We start from the raw sequence: 16,256 nt of genomic DNA on the forward strand, positions 1-16,256 counted from the left end.
ATTGAATTATATGTCTTTTTATCTTGATAGGTAGATAAATTAAAAGGTACACATAATACATTTAAAAGCAATACACAATACGGTTACTGTCTAAGAAGTAATTTAAAATTTTATGTGTACTAGATTTTGACCCATGTGCCAACACAAACAGGATGACTAATAATGACAGATAAACTGGGAAACTCAGGTGACAGCTAACATTTGGCAATAGATCAGTTCCCCATCACAGAGAACTAAATAGTTTCACTATATCATACAAATTGCAAAATTATGACTACCTGGCAAACTATAATAATTTACTGTAAATCAGAGTACAACAGGACAAACATTTGCAACTGTGTATCTCTCTAGCACTGATCTTCAAAATATTTCAACCTCTGAGGAAAGAGGTGAATTTACTGTAGTCATAAAGAACAATTTGCAATGCATATTTTGATGTCATGAGACTAATAAAACTGCATCCTCTGGGCAATGATTCGTCCCAAGATTGGCACAGCCTCTAAAGGGCTGTAAATATTATTGCACATAAATAGTGCACAAATTCTCAACACATCAGTATACTTATGAAATGAGGAAAATTACTGTTTTAATCATAGTCAAATGTTATGGCAGGTAGAGTTGGAGCATTTATAGGGCAGAGATTCTATTAGACTATCATTTTTAGAACAGCCTCTATTATTTCCACCATACAGTTAGGTCAAACAAATTTAAAACAATGAAACAAAGCATGTCTCCTGAAATTTACAAAGGCATGGAAGAAGACCCTTTCACCATTGTCCTTCATAGGTACAACCATCATCTCCCAGCCTAAAGGAGACAGGATATTTCCATTTTCTTTGAAGTGGTTTTAGCTGGGGACTCATCTGAGGTTAATTTCACAATCTATGTTCCTCAGGGTCTTTATGTCTGGATTTATTTCTCTCCTAAGAATATGCATCTTATTTAGATTTTATTAAAGATATACTTATTGAGTACTAACTACTAGACATTATTCTAGACATTGGATATACAGAGATGGAGAAAACAGATCAGGTCATGCAGCCTACAGTCCAGAGAGGATAGAAACAGTGCCACTTCTATGACTGATTATCACTGAGGTGGTGTAGGAAAATATTTTTAGGAAGTAGGATTGAGAAATACTTTTGTTTTTTTTTTTTCCAGAAAAACATCTATTACTATATAGCAGATTTAGCTGGAATATGTATTGGAAATGTTCTTTGGCTTCAGACAACAGAACAACAAAACTACAGTGCTTAAATAGTGGCTTATTTCTCATATGACAAAATGATGTGAGTAGCTAAGTCTTAGCTCTGGTTCAGGGTCTGTATCTATGTGACTTATCTTTCTTCATGAATACCAGATGGTGGATGCAGTTCCAGCCATGACCTACTGACAAAGCAGGGGGGAAAAAGGGAAGGGGGAAGTCTGGCTTAGGTTTATCCCATTGGCCAAAACTGTAGCATATTGCCTTCCCCATTTCTTTAGTGGAATCGGAGGTTGGAAAGTAAATATTTGCTTCTATAGCCTTTTAAACAGACAGGACAGAAGGGAAATAGAATTTTGAGTTGAATTAGCCTACCTATACAACCTGCCATAAAGGAGGAAGCAGATTTGGGTATCTTCTGCATATGATATTTAAAGTTATAGGAGTGAATGAGATTCATGTATCTATATCAGTGCTTTTGAATAAACCTTCTGCAATGCTTACATTGTTCTGTGTCTCTGCTGTTTAATACAGTAGTTACTGGCTACATGTGGCTGTTGAGTCTGTAAAATATATCTAATGTGGCTGAGGAACTCTATTTTTAACTTTCTTTAATTAAATTTAACTTCATGTAGCTACTGATGACCATACTAAACAGAAAATCTAGATAGTGTAGGAATGAAAAGAGAGATTAGCACTTAGAAACTCAGTATTTTGAAGGTTTGTACAAAGAGAATGACAAAGACGATACATACATACATATGTATGCATACATATATGAAAGTGAAAGTGTTAGTCACCCAGTCATGTCTCTTTGTGACCCCATGGACTGTAGCCCACCAGGCTCCTCTGTCCATGGCGTTTCCCAGGCAAGAATACTGTAGTGGGTTGCCATTCCCTTCTCCAGAAGATCTTCAAGACCCAGGGATTGAACCCAGGTCTCCTGCATTGTAGGAAGAATCTTCAGTCTGAGCCACCAGGGAAGCCCATGCATACATATATATACACATGTTTATGTTTTGTTTATTTTTCTATATAAATAATGATATATGCTATCTGAAGATGAGAAGGTGGGAAGAAAACTGAGAGATAAGGCATGAAATACTTAAATAAGATAACAATATAGAAGTGGATCAGCTAGTGATGTCAGTAAGATAGTGGGATAGGATGTTCCAGGCCTCATTGCCCTTCAGTTCAGTTCAGTTGCTCAGTCGCGTCCGACTCCTTGCGACCCCATGAATCGCAGCACGCCAGGCCTCCCTGTCCATCACCAACTCCCGGAGTTCACTCAGACTCACGTCCATCGAGTCCGTGATGCCATCCAGACATCTCATCTTCCGTCGTCCCCTTCTCCTCCTGCCCCCAATCCCTCTCAGCATCAGAGTCTTTTCCAATGCGTCAACTCTTCGCATGAGGTGGCCAAAGTACTGGAGTTTCAGCTTTAGCATCATTCCTTCCAAAGAAATCCCAGGGCTGATCTCCTTCAGAATGGACTGGTTGGATCTCCTTGCAGTCCAAGGGACTCTCAAGAGTCTTCTCCAACACCACAGTTCAAAAGCATCAATTCTTTGGCGCTCAGCCTTCTTCACAGTCCAACTCTCACATCCATACATGACTACAGGAAAAACCATAGCCTTGACTAGACGGACCTTAGTCGGCAAAGTAATGTCTCTGCTTTTGAATATGCTATCTAGGTTGGTCATAACTTTTCTTTCAAGGAGTAAGTGTCTTTTAATTTCATGGCTGCAGTCACCATCTGCAGTGATTTTGGAGCCCCAAAAAATAACATCTGACACTGTTTCCACTGTTTCCCCATCTATTTCCCATGAAGTGATGGGACCGGATGCCATGATCTTCGTTTTATGAATGTTAAGCTTTAAGCCAACTTTTTTGCTTTCCTCTTTCACTATCATCAAGAGGCTTTTTAGTTCCTCTTCACTTTCTGCCATAAGGGTGGTGTCATCTGCATATCTGAGGTTATTGATATTTCTCCTTAAGAAACCAATTTGACAACCATTCATAGAGCAAATACCTTCACTAGAGCACCAAAATCCACATGAGAGATTGTGGCATTTGAACATAGCACAGAAATGAGAAAAGACATGTTAGAAAGGAGGAAGCCCTGTTTTACTTAATCTGCATCGCTCTTCCTCGAAGCCTGTGCAGTACAGGACCAAGAGAGAGAGCCTCTCAGCCCAGAAGTTCTTTTATGAAGGGAAGAGAGCCCAGCGACTGTCAGACTTCACTGCAGACCCTCTCTCCAGGCCTGCCAGGGTCTGTGAGCCTAGACCTGCTAGCTTGCAGACCCTACAGCTGAGCCCACCTGTGGACCCTGGTACAAGGTCACTCACCTACAGTATAAGGGAGCAGAAAAAATTTAAATGAAAAACTATAAATAAGACACTTATTAGAGAGTTAAGGGAAAAAATCATATACATAAACCATTACCATGGTACCAACACCAAGGTATTAATCATAAAGGAACAATGGCAAACCAAAAAAAGCATGGTTTGAAAATAAACAATGAAAGTGGTGAAAGTTAAAGAAGAAATCATAGAAACGTTGGAGGATGAAGTTGAGAAAAATCTATGAAAGTAGAACCTCCCCAACCTTTAAAAAAAAAAAGACCAAAAATTGGACAGAAAATTAGGTGACTCACCATTATACTAACAGAAGTTTCCGAAAGGTAAGCACAATTGAAAAATAATGCCTGTGACCAGTCCTCCAAGCTGATCTGTGACGACAATGCTGCAGCTGGTTGGGCATATAAACACTGCCGACTGTACTGCCAAGACAATCAGCAACAGACACATTTTGCAATAGTTATCACACAACTCCTGTCATTGCTGCCACGGGCACAATTGGATTGAACTAACCGGTTCCTGTTTATTTGGGTCAAAGCTTCCAAGTCAAGGTCCAGAAGAGGTGGATCTGATTCAGGAAACCACCTGAAGTGATCATATCCTTGTTGCAAAGGAGGCTAAAGACTTCTTTATCCACCAATTTCAACATCTACAATGAGAGTCTGGCTCAAAAAGTGTATGACTTCACCTACATAGGAAAGGTTTAGATACTAGCACCCAAAAGAATCACAAGTGTTCACTACACATGGAGATTAATATTAGGAAGCAGAGAAGAGGAGTCTCAGGGTGAAGTTAAAGAGAAGATCAGAATGGCTGTCTACACAGCAGGAAGTCTACAGTGGAACAGGAGGAGAGATAACTTGGGGAGAATTATAGGCAATAAACAGACAAACTCAACTCAAGAAACACAGCAATAACAACAGTGTATCAGGAATTAGAATAGTTAGAAAATAATGTTAACAAATGTTTTACAGTTCTTAAGGGACATTTCAAAGAATTTTATAACTTGATAAGTGTAAAAACAAACAAAAGAAGTGCAAAATCTAGACAAGCATTTTCAATGGAAAATTAACCCCCAAAAAGAAAACAAAAGAAATGCAATTTCATCAGTTTTTAATTGGATTCTTCAGTATCTTTCAGACATTTAGAGTCATAAAAATGTGTTTCACCTATATAAAATAAAATAGGCATATAAACAGAAAATTTTCAATTTGTAATATTGAAAATTTTTTTAAAAAAGCACACACACACAGTAGTATTTAGAATAATGAAGTTAGAAACAGAGGAAACTGTTGAAAGGTTTGAAAGTCCCTAGAAATAGAATTTCAAAGTAGGGATGGTAACTAAAGGACTTGTTAAAAGTAAAAATATGTTTTTAAAGAGGATCTAAAATATTACCTCTTCTCATGAGTTCTGTCATGGCAGAGTGAGTCCTTTTCTTTATGTGTTCCCTCAACATTTTATATACTTTTTATCATAGTACTGGTCATACTGGATCATAATTATTTGCATTTCTGTTGCTCTCAGTTCTCTATGCCTAACACAGAGGATTATGCCAGGTGCAATATAAATGCCAAGTAAATTTTTCTTGAACTGATCTATACTCAGCCTTCTCCACTCTAGTTTTTATGTTCTTTATTTCATCTTTTCTCCATTTTTACACACAGAATTCCAATGTTTTTGCTCCTAATTAGAAAAAAAAATTTATTCTCCTGGAAGGAAAGCCAGAAATTTTGGAATGAGTTCCTCTAGTTATCATCACTTTTCTTTGGGTCCATCCTCACATTTTACTCTGAAATATTCACTGGGTAAAACCAAGTTTACACTTATTACCTAAAATTACATTGGTGAATTGCTGATGACTTTTTATAAAAGTCTATTTAAAATATTCCACATATTAAAACTTTCTATAAAAGTCTATTTAAAATATTTTACATACTAAAACCTAGATAAGAAAGGTTCAATTCATCCATTGATTAGATGTACCCATTGTAGAAAAACCGTGAACAATCCGTGAAGATTCTTAGCCCTTCAGATGTCTAGAGATTCTTTTCTTTCTTTTTAAAATTCATTTTTATTGGAGTATAGTTGCTTTACAATATTGTGTTAGTGTCTGCTGTACAGCAAACTGAATCAGTTATACATATACATATATCCATTCATTTTTAGATTTCCTTCCCATTTAGGTCACCGCAGAACACTGAGTAGAATTCCCTGTGCTATACAGTAGGTTTCCATTAGTTACCTATTTTTTTACACTGTAATGTATATGTGTCTATTCCAGTCTCCCAATTCATGCCACTCCCCTTCTCCTCTCAGTATTCATACATTTGTGTCTCTATATCTACTTTGCAAGTAAGTTCATCTGTACCATTTTTTTAGATTCCACACATAAGCGATATTATATATTTGTTCAGATGTCTATAGATTCTTGACAGTTCTGTTCAAGGATTTTGATTATAATCACAAAACAGCAGAACTCAAACTCCAGATTATCACTTCTTTCCAACTTGCAACTTTTAAAGATCACTCTTGAGCTAGGAAACAGAATTCTTTTGTGAATCAATGATTTGCAGAACAAGTCTCCAAAGTTAGATTCCTTATTCTATGTTAAAATAGTCACATGTATTAAATGCTACACAAAGAAACTGAGCCAGTTTATCTTAAATACTTTGGTCTTAAAGTAATTGTCTAATTTTTTAGCTTTATATTATTTCCTTAAAAAAATCAAATATTTATTTGGGAAAAATACTGTAGGTCATCTTTGAGAACATGGGGTTTGGCTTGACGGGGTTGTTAAGAAGACTTAATGGAATCACTAAGGCTTATTTTAAACTTGCTTAGAAACATTTTTACACTCAATCTGCATACCAATATTAATTTTTAAAACACAGATTGAAAATTTATTTGAAAATTAATTGAAAATCCTAGGAGGAGGGCAAATAAAGACCATAGGGATTTCCAGTTTTGAGCTAGTTGGACAGAAGGTGAAGGTCTTATAGAGGCAGAATGGAAGAAAAATAAAGTAGCTTCTCAAATCAAAATGAGAAAAAAACAAGAAAGCAGTAGTATAATAAAGAGGCTTAGAATGCCAATTGTGATGAATGTGCTTTCCATTGATGGATGAATCAAATTCATGATGTGCTCAGAAGTCTGACGCAAAGGGGTATTTGGAGGCTGTGTGGTGGTTAAGGATCCAGTGGTCATTCCCTTTGATATAATTTATTTTCTTGGTTTGCAGATAATGCCACTAAATTTGATCCAGGTTGAAATCAGCACCACTTGAAAGCAATGAACTGGCAGTGGAGATATAGCACTGAATGCATTTTTTGAGGATAAATATACGGACAAAGTAAGATTGAAAATGTTGCATCCCCTGTTCTGGACTCATGACTTTTGCTGAATTTTGTGTATTAAAACAAGACGTATGATTGAGTGTAGCAGCTGGGTATAACGGAAGCAGTGCATTCTGGGTGTCTGGAGGCCAGAATGGGGGCCATAGTTCTGCCACCATGTTGTGACTTTGAGAAAACCACATTTGTCCGTGTCTCAGTTGCTGCTGCTGCTGCTGCTGCTAAGTCGCTTCAGTCGTGTCTGACTCTGTGTGACCCCGTAGATGGCAGCCCACTAGGCTCCCCCGTCCCTGGGATTCTCCAGGTAAGAACACTGGAGTGGGTTGCCATTTCCTTCTCCAGTGCATGAAAGTGAAAAGTGAAAGTGAAGTCGCTCAGTTGTGCCCGACTCTTAGCGACCCCATGGGCTGCAGCCTACCAGGCTCATGTGTACAATAAAAAAGTAAGACTGGGTGTTCTCTGGGCTTTCTCCAGTTTGAAATTAAATGCTTCTGTGTAATTAGAGATAATCAACCATGGATCATTGGGGATTAAGATAGGGAAGGAGAGCCACTGGTTGAGTAACTCCTATATTCTAAGATCTATATGAACTAAGAAGCAGCATGTGAGCCTTGTGGTCAGACCACCTGGGTTACTACCTTGTTTTCACTATTTTACTAGCTGTGTAACTCTGGGTAAGTTATCTAAGCTCTCTGCTTCTCTCACGTACAAAATGGGGCTAGTTATAATATTCATAATTCTATAAAGTAGGGATAAATAGTACCCATCTCATAATCTTTGGAAGGATTCAGGAGTTAGTTTTTAAGGTGCTTAGAAGAATACTTTTCATAGGTGCACACAATAATATTAGTAATTGTATGTGTGGAGGTTAAAGCATCTGCCTCCAATGCAGGAAACCCAGGTTTGATCCCTGGGTTGGGAAGATCCCCTGGAGAAGGAAATGGCAACCCACTCCAGTATTCTTGCCTGGAGAATCCCATGGACGGAGGAGCTTGGTAGGCTACAGTCCACAGGATCGAAAGAATCGGACACGACTGAGTGACTTCACTTTCACTTTCATGCACTTTTACAACTGAAAAAAATGATGTTTCTTAGTTTCCTGATTATTTAATTTGTTAAAGAATGACAGAATTATAATTTGAATATTTTTATCAAACTCTTTTTAACACAAGTCCAGCTAAGAGTCTGCAAAATACTAGATTCTGGTGAGAGTGAATAAATGAATGACTAAGATCAAAGACTTTGTTAGATATTAGAGCCCATGTAACTACGTGTGACAAGTATGAACATGGATATATTTCAAGCAGGAAAATCATGGCTTTTATGCCTCTTAATAATTTTTAGATATCAACATTCTTTTTCCCAAGCTGATCAAAAGACCTCATAGATTTTTCAGTTACTTTGGACCCTGCTGCCCTGATATTTACATTTATAGAAATTGCTACCTGTCCCCAGAGCTCAGCACTCTTCATGTGACGCAGAATATTCAGGTGTTTCTGGAAAGGGGCTGTTGAGCACTAGCAATATAGACATAATAGAGAATAGCTACTTTTACTAAAATAAAATCAGGGGGAGTAGAGGATTATAAACAATAGAGCAATTCATTATGGCTAAAAAGCAGTATTATCTTAATTCTAACCACCACTTTGATGTAGTTAGCAGAAATCTTGGAATATTACTGAGTGAATGGAATATTACTGAGGGAAAATGTAAATGTAGCAGCATCTTGATGGCACAACAGGTCTTATCTCTTTTTCTTGTTGCTAGGCTATGGTTACTATGACACTAGTCACTAATACTACCAATCTAATTCGCACTAATAGAAAGCCATTTCCCACAAACTTGTGAAGAGTTTTATTATTAAAATAAAGCTTTATCAAAATTTTACCAATTTATTAAATTTTTAACTTGTTGAATGTCAAACAAAGAACTAAAACTGAAAGCATTATATTTGTTGAGAATATCTGTGCCAGATATTTTATATATGTTTTACTTAATCCTTAATGACAATCCAAGGACTTCAATTTTACTACTCAGTTTTACAGATGAATAAAGTAGGACACAGAGGTTACATTGTTCAGACTTACACATACAACAAAATGCGAGAGCTTGGATATAAATCCATGGCTAGCTGACTAATCCATATTTTCTTCATGATGCTATTGGATTAATCCTTAGAAAATTAGAGAAAGTTAAGTAAAATGAGAAGAATCATTCCATCCAAATGAATTTGGGCTGCTTGGCTCTGCAACAGTTGTGATATTTTAGTTAATTTTATCAGTAGCATCAGCAACTTGGGTCTAATCATGTTCATAGCAACTGAGTGCTTAACTATATGTCAAGTACTGATTTTAACACTTCACATTTATATTTTCACTTAATTTTCACAAGAATAACATGAAAAACGTACTATTATGTATCCATTTTATGGACAAAGAAATTATCACAGATATTTTAATTTTCTCAGAGTTAATAATGACCAAGTGCTTGAGTAAGTATTTAAACCTAAGCGGTCTGACCTCAGAGCCTATGGTGTTAATCTCTACCCTATACTGACCAGTTCACTTTGAGGGTTGGACTCTGGTCAAAGACTATAGATAGACTAACGATGAGCCAAGAGACAACAAACTAAATATGAGCCAAAACTGGAGTTTTGTCTGATAGGTGAGATAAAAAGGAATCAAAAGTCCTCCTGAAACAGTGCTTCAGAGATACTGGAGTGGGTTGCCATTTCCTTCTCCAGGGGAACTTCCCGACCCAGGGATCGAACCTGGGTCTCTCACATTGCATGCAGGCGCTTTATGCGCTGAGCCACCGGGGAAGCCCCTCAACTAGTTTACTTTCTTCCAATGTCCTCAACTACAGAATAGATAATAAATCCAACTAATGCACCACTAATCCAACTAATGCACACCAGGACCCAGAGGCCTCACAGAGATGAGCCAGACCTGCCTTAGAGCATCTCCTGCAGAGGCACAGGTCAGCAGTGGCATGCTGCTGAGACGAGGGGTCTGTATGCAGCATACCTGGGTCATAAGCCCTCTGGGAAGAGGTTGCCATTAGCCCCACCGAGCAGATGACCCACAAACTGCAGAACAATTATACCAAAGAAATTCTCACACTGTTAAGACAGTTCTAGGACCCACAACAGATTTCCCAACCTGGGGCTTTCCAAAGGGACTGAGAACCCCAGGTAGTTTGAATTTGGAGGCCAGTGGGAGACTGAGCCAGACTTGCCTGTGAGTGTCCAAGAGTCTCATGGGTCAACAGTTTGGCCTCAGGCCAAAAACAGGGACAGAACACAACCCTGCCCATCAATAGAAAATTGGACTGAAGATTTACTGAGCATGGCCCGTAAGGAAAGTTGAGCACTGAAGAACTGATGCTTTTGAACTGTGGTGTTGGAGAACTCTTGAAAGTTCCTTGGACTGCAAGGAGATACAACCAGCCAATCCTAAAAGAAATCAGTTCTGAATATTCATTGGAAGGATTGATGCTAAAGCTCCAAAAATTTGACCATCTGATGTGAAGACCTGACTCATTGGAAAAGACCCTGATGCTAGGAAAGATTGAAGGCAGGAGGAGAAAGAGAAGACGGAAGATGAGATGGGTGGATGACATCACCAACTTGATGGATATGAGTTTAAGCAGCCTCTGGGAATTAGTGATGGACCGGGAGGCCTGGTGTGCTGTGATCCATGGGATCATGAGAGTCGGACATGACTGAGTGACTGAACAGAACTGAACTGATCATGTCCCTGTCCATCAGAACAAGATCCAGTTTCCTCACAGTCTCTCCCATCAGGAAGCTTCCATAAGCCTCTTATCCTTATTCATCAGAGGGCAGATAGAATGAAAACCACCATCACAGAAAACTAACCAATCTGATCATAGGGACCACAGCCTTGTCTAACCCAATGCAACTATGAGCTATGCTGTGTAGGGTCATCCAAGATGGATGGGTCATGGTGGAGAGTTCTGACAAAATGTGGTCCACTGTGGAAGGGAAGAGCAAATCACTTCAGTATTCTTTCCTTGAAAACCCGATGAACAGTATAAGAAGGCAAAAAGATAGGACACTAAAAGATGAACTCCCCAGGTCGGTAGGTGTCCCATATGCTACTAGAGATGAATGGAGAAATAACTCCAGAAAGAATGAAATGACAGAACCAAAGTGAAAACAATGTCCAGCTGTGGATGTGACTGGTGATGGAAGTAAAGTCAGATGCTGTAAAGAGGAACCTGGAACATTAGGTCCATAAATCAAGATAAATTGGAAGCAGTCAAACAGGGGATAGCAAGAGTGAACATCGACATTTTAGGAATCAGTGAACTAAAATGGGCTAGAATGGGCAAATTAATTCAGATGACCATTATATCTAATACAGTGGGCAAGAATCTCTTAGAAGAAATGGAACAGCCCTCACAGTCAACAAAAGAGTCTGAAATTAGGTACTTGGGTACAATCTCAAAAATGACAGAATGATCTCTACTCATGTCCAAGGCAAACCATTCAATATCACAGTTATCCAAGTCTATGCCCCAACCAATAATGCCGAATAAGCTGAAGTTGAATGGTTCTATGAGGACCTACAAGAATTTCTAGAACTAACACCAAACAGAGATGTCCTTTTTATTATAGGGGACTGTAATGGAAAAATAGGAAGTCAAGAGATACCTGGAATGACAGGCAAGTCTGGCCTTGGAGAACAAAATGAAGCAGGGCAAAGCCTAACAGAGTTTTGCCAAGAGAACACACTGGTCATAGCAAACACCCTCTTTCAACAACACAAGAGAAGACTCTACACATGGACATCACAAGATGGTCAACACCAAAATCAGATTGATTATACTATTTGCAGCCAGAGGTGGAGAAGCTCTATACAGTCAGCAAAAACAAGACCAGGAGCTGACTGTGGCTCAGATCATGAACTCCTTATTGCCAATTCAGACTTAAATTGAAGAAAGTAGGGAAAACCACTACACCATTCAGGTATGACCTAAATCAAATCCCTTACAATTATACACTGGAAGTGACAAACAGATTCAAGAGATTAGATCTGATAGACAATGCCTGAAGAACTATGGACGGAGGTTCATGACAATGTACAGGAGGTAATGATCAAGACCGTCCCCAAGAAAAAGAAATGCAAAAAGGCAAAATGGTTGTCTGAGGAGGCCTTACAAATGTCTGAGAAAAAAAAAAAAAGAGAAGTTAAAGGCAAAGGAGAAAAAGAGATAAATATCCATCTTAATGCAAAGTTCCAAAGAATAGCACAGAGAGATAAGAAAGCATTCCTCAGTGATCAATGCAAAGAAAAGGAGGAAAAATTAGAATGGGAAAGACTGGAGATCTCTTCAAGAAAATCAGAGATACCAAGGGAACATTTCATGCAAAGATGGGCACAATAAAGGACAGAAACAGTAAGGACCTAACAGAAGCCGAAGATATTAAGAAAAGGTGGTAAGGAAAAACAAAAGAACTATACAAAAAAAGATCTTTATGACCGAGATAATCACAATGATGTGATCACTCACTTAGAGTCAGACATCCTGGAGTCTGAAGTCAAGTGGGCCTTAGGAAGCATCACTATGAACAAAGCTAGTGGAGATGATGGAATTTCAGTTGAGCTATTTCAAATCCTAAAAGATGATGCTGTGAAAGTACTGCACTAAATATGCCAGTAAATTTGGAAAACTCAGGAGTGGCCACAGGACTTGAAAAGGTTGGTTTTCATTTCAATCCCAAAGAAAAGCATTGCCAAAAAACGTTCAAATTATTGCACAATTGTACTCATCTCACACACTAGCAAAGTAATGCTCAAAATTCTCCAAGCAAGACTTCAACAGTACATGAACAAAGAAATTCCAGTTGTTCAAGCTGTATTTAGAAAAGACAGAAGAACCAGATATCAAATTGCCAACAGCTGCTGGATCATAGAAAAAGCAAGAGAGTTCAAGAAAAACTGCTTTATTGACTATGCCAACGCCTTTGACTGTGTAGATCACAACAAACTGGAAAATTTCTAAAGAGGTGGGAATACCAGACCACCTTACCTGCCTCTTGAGAAATCTGTATGTAGGTCAAGAAGCAACAGTTAGAACCAGGCATGGAACAATGGACTGGTTCCAAATTGGAAAAGGAGTACTTCACAGCTGTATATTGTCACCCTGCTTATTTAACTTCTATGCAGATTACATCATGCAAAAAGCTCAGCTAGATGAAGCACAAATTGGAATTAAGATTGCCAGTTGCCAGGATAAATATCAATAACTTCAGATATGCAGATGACATCACCCTTAATGGCAGAAAGTGAAGAGGAACTAAACAGCCTTCTGGTGAAAGTGAAAGAGGAGAGTGAAAAAGCTGGCTTAAAATGCAACATTCAGAAAGCTAAGTTTATGGCATCCAGTCCCATCACTTCATGGCAAGTAGATACGGAAACAATGGAAACATTGAGAGACTTTATTTTGGGGGGCTCCAAAATCACTGCAGATGGTGACGGCAGCCACAAAATTAAAAGATGCTTGCTCCTTGGAAGGAAAGCTAGGACCAACCTAGACTGCATATTAAAAAGCAGAGACATTAGTTTACCAACAAAGGTCCATCCAGTCAATGCTGTGCTCATGTGTAGATGTGAGAGTTGGATTATAAAGAAAGCTGAGCGCCAAAGAATTGATGCTTTTGAACTGTGGTGTTGGAGAAGACTCTTCAGATTCCCTTGGACTGCAAGGAGATCGAACCAGCCCATGCTAAAGGAAATCAGTCCGGAATGTTCACTGGAAGGACTGATGTTGAAGCTGAAACTCCAATACTTTGGCCACCTGATGTGAAGTACTGACTCATTTGAAAAGACCCTGATGCTGAGAAAGATTGAAGGCAGGAGGAGAAGGAGCCGACAGAGGATGAGATGGTTGGATGGCGTCACTGATGCAATGGGCATGAGTTTGAGTAAGCTCTGGGAGTTGGAAATGGACAGGGAAGCCTGGCATGCTGCAGTCTGTGGGGTTGGAGAGTCAGACACGACTGAGTGATAGAACTGAAAAGAGGATTCTTTACCATCTGAGCCACAAGCCCAGGTTTCCTTTACATCAGATGCAAACTACACAACTTATAATAACTGTCTGACTGAGCATTCACAACAGCTCTAGGGGATAGTTATTAATATAAAGTATTAGGGAAATCTCCAGGGAGGTGATGACTCACTTTATCTTAGGCAGACACAAGTCTTACATCCTTAAGCACAATGCTAGGCTACTGATTATGTTTCATGCTGCTTATCGAGTTTTGAGAATAAAGACATTAGTCTGGGGTTGAAAGTAGATTCAGAATATATTAACTAGCCTGCCCAAACATAAATAACTGCTAAAAGTCATCATGGAGCAAACTATATGGCCTAAGTAAGAAGTAGCAACTTTTCTAAGAGATGATCTGTGGTTTGAGCCACCCCATAGTACCATGCAAATAAGTTGATAGAGCAAAACTACTGACTTTTGAGACATGTTGGACAAACCTCTCAAAACAAACATATATTTTCACATAACACATAAACAAAGAGCAATTTCTATAGCTATATGAGTACATATTATTTGAAGTCAAAGGATTTGAGGTGAGAGGCAAAGAAACACCATATAATAGCAAAATCAACAATTAAGGACACTGTAGTAAGGTTTATATCAACATAGCACAGTCTAGTTTTCTGTGGCAATGAAAATAGATGAGGGCTGGAATCAACAGATTTATATTCTTTAAGAATTCTAAGAAGAATGTTAGAAGGAGACGACCAGTGACCCACTTAGCCTGTGCTTCAAACTTGAGAGGGCTTCAAAATGTAGCACCCTTTAGTAGAAAATACATATGAGGTTATAAGTAGAGACATTTCATATTAGTTCACTTTTGACATTTAACAAACACTCTTCAATTTAGTGGCTGAAACAACTACCACTTAAACAAATCATGATCTGTGGGATGTGTGGCAGTTCTGGTCTGACTTGGCAGATCTCTTTTGGACTTACTCATCTATTTCAAGTCAACTGGCAGTTGGCTGGTGGCTAGATGATCAAGGATGACCTCACTTCAGTCTGGTCCTCAGACGCTCAGGATGAAAGAGCCTCCTGGGATAATTCACAGGCTAAGTATCCTTCATAGTGAGGTAGTGGCAGAGTTCCCACAGCAGTAAGCCTCACATACGAGCACTTTGTAAGTCTGTTTGCTCACTCTAGTAATGTCCCGCTGGACAAAACAGGTGACAAGGCCACTCCAGTATCAATGTGAGAGGGCACTTTCAAAGGCCATGGGAGATAAGGGATAATCTGTGGCTATTTCTGCAGTCTTACTATAACCTCTCTCACAAATTGATCAAACTATGTTGATCATAATTGAAATATGTCAGCTGATATTAGCTATGTTTAAGTGGCAAGAATGATTCCAATGAGGAAAGGAATTCAAAGAGGGTATAGTCCAGGTTTTATGAAGCTTGTAGAGAGCTTAGAAATTAATAGTGGTGTATTAGTCAATTGATTACTTTAAAAGAGGCAAAATGTTTTAGCAGAAAGAACATGGATAGAGTCAGATCAAGACAGTAGGTGTCTTGCTTAGTTGTCTATTGGCTGAGTGACTAAATTTTGTCAAGTACCCAGTATCAGTTTGTTAAAAGTAAGGGTTAGATATATTAGAAGGCACTTTTCCTTTTCTAATGCTTCAGTTTCGACCATTAAAAAAATCTTTTATAGAATTTCCTTTGTAAGGATGAATAAAATCACCTAGAGGGGTAGTTTTGGTAATTTGTAATGCACTACGTAAATGTGGGTTATTTCAATTAAGAAGAATTTTTATTCTGAGTTGTCCATTATAGTTCTCCCTGTCAGTCCCTGAGCTCAGCTTTGATATTGTTTTGAACTTTTGAAGCACCTGGAATCTAAAGCTTGGGAGAATGAAGGAACATGAAAAACCTTAAATGGAACTGCTTGAATACTAAATTGATTAAAACAAAAAAGTCAAGTTGTTAGGGTGTTAAAGACATTATAATGATCATGTCTAGAAAGATAATTTAAATATAGAAGAACTCCATGCTAACATTTATCCTTCACTGTGTTTAACAATGTACATATTAATAAATATGTATTTGGCAACAAATATGTATTTACATTGTCATTCATGAGATGAAAATTCAATTATTTCCACTTTCATGTGGTCTGTGCCTTTCAGTGAGTCATGGAAGTTTTCTAAAACTCCAGTCCCCAACCTTTTTGACATCAAGGACCAATTTCATGGAAGACATTTTCTCCATGGATGGCCTCAAAATGATTTAAGCACATACAACTCTTGTGTATTTT

This window comes from Oryx dammah, unplaced genomic scaffold (genome assembly GCF_014754425.2).
Source record: "Oryx dammah isolate SB20612 unplaced genomic scaffold, SCBI_Odam_1.1 HiC_scaffold_15, whole genome shotgun sequence".
In the NCBI taxonomy this organism is placed as follows: domain Eukaryota; kingdom Metazoa; phylum Chordata; class Mammalia; order Artiodactyla; family Bovidae; genus Oryx; species Oryx dammah.